At 34.7% G+C, this 1,678-nt stretch overlaps 1 protein-coding gene across 1 annotated transcript in view; it reads right to left on the bottom strand.

Annotated features, from left to right (window-relative positions):
* Positions 1-1,678, bottom strand: part of LOC101651436 (complement factor H-like) — a 73,155-nt gene that overhangs the window by 25,327 nt on the left and 46,150 nt on the right. The gene's annotated exons all lie outside the window — the stretch shown is intronic.

The following is a 1,678-nucleotide window of genomic DNA, read 5'->3' as shown; positions in this document are numbered from 1 at the left end:
GGTTCCCCCTTTCTCCCCACCTTTCCTCCATGCTCCTGGTATCGCCACTTTCATTACTGGTCCTGAGGGGTTTATCTCTCCTGAATTCCCTGTGTTTCCAGTTCCTATCTGTACCAGTATATTTAAATTTTCACTGAACATAGAAGTTATATCATTTAGATACTGGAAAACATCTTTACTGATGAGGATGAAGTTACCTTTTATTGATCTTATGATGTATACAATTATGTATATACTCTCTAAAATTAAACTGCAAGACCCAGTGAGCTGGTCTCATTGAGGACACATCTTCCTAGAATAGTGGACCATTCTGTTAAAGCACTAAGGTGCTAAATTTACCATCCAGCTATCTGGCTGCTGGTCTTTCTGTTTTATCTGCAGCAGAAACTAGAATACTGCTTGCTATTTCCCTCCATATCAAGAAGATCTGCACCAAGGTGGACGGGCACAGTGGATGCACAGATGGGCTCAAACGAGTGAAGATGGTGCAGGGAAGCAGTGCTTTGTTCTGTCGTGCATTGGTCACCGTGAATCAGAATGGACTCAACTGCATCTAACGGCAACAACGTGCCTTTCATTTTAAATTCTAAAACGTCATGGTTGATTCTTAGTATAATTTATCTTTATTTTATATATGTGTCTGTTTATTTAAGAATTGATTCGAATAATGAAATAAAATTAGTTCCATGCCTCAACCTAAAGAAAAATAATGCATATGAACATTTATACAGATGTGTCAGGCATTATTTTTAAAATTAAATGTTTTAAGTGATGGCATCTCTTCTGAAATAATTGGTCTTGTAACTTGATAAGTGATGATGGAAGCTAACAACAGTGTTTTCTGTAAATGGAAGAATCATATTTAATGGAAGAAATTGAATTTACAGTGGTTTTAGGATTACATCTTTACATCATCCCATAAATATGACACAAATTCTGAAAAATCGGCTTACCATGTTGATAAAGAAAGTAGCATTTATTGACATAAGCCAGAATTACTCTTAATATAATTACTTAATAAAATACAATTGCATTTTGCTTGATTTAAAAGTAAGTATTTTATAAAACATTAAAGAAAAACCTTATCCTCAATTAAAATAAGAAATAATCAAAACTTTAGCTCAATCTTAACTCTTTGTATATTTCAATGATTCCTACTGTAAAATTTCACACTACCCTGCTCTAATCAACAAAAGGAAGACTAAGAAAACAAGAGCAAACAATTGGAGGATGAATAACTCTCTATTGCAAAAGAGTGCGTACTGGCACAGATCAGAGAGGAAATTTCTAGAACACGATGTACCAAAACTTATGGGACACAGCAAAGGCAGTTATCAGAGTAAGTTTCATAGCAATACATTCACAGCTGAGAAAGGAAGAGAGACTCATGATTGATATGCTGGCACAAAATTTACAACTAGAGCAGAGTCAGCAGGAGAGTCCTACTAATAGCAAAAGAAAAGAAATAATAAAAATCAGGGCTGAGATTCAGGAGTGAGAAAACTATGGAAAAAAATAATGCTGCTAAAAATAGATTCTTTGAAAGGATAAATGGAATCAACAGATCACTGGCAAACCTAACCGAAGAAAGGAAGAAACAAATTTTAATAGCAAGAATGAGGGATGAAAGAGGGGACATTACAACAGACCCTAATGAAATCAAAAGGATAATTACACA

Source organism: Echinops telfairi, unplaced genomic scaffold (assembly GCF_000313985.2).
Source record: "Echinops telfairi isolate 266 unplaced genomic scaffold, ASM31398v2 ScPeMD7_7424;HRSCAF=8462, whole genome shotgun sequence".
Lineage (NCBI taxonomy): Eukaryota > Metazoa > Chordata > Mammalia > Afrosoricida > Tenrecidae > Echinops > Echinops telfairi.
Note: the sequence above shows the minus strand (reverse complement) of the source record. Positions and strands in the feature narration are given on the sequence as shown.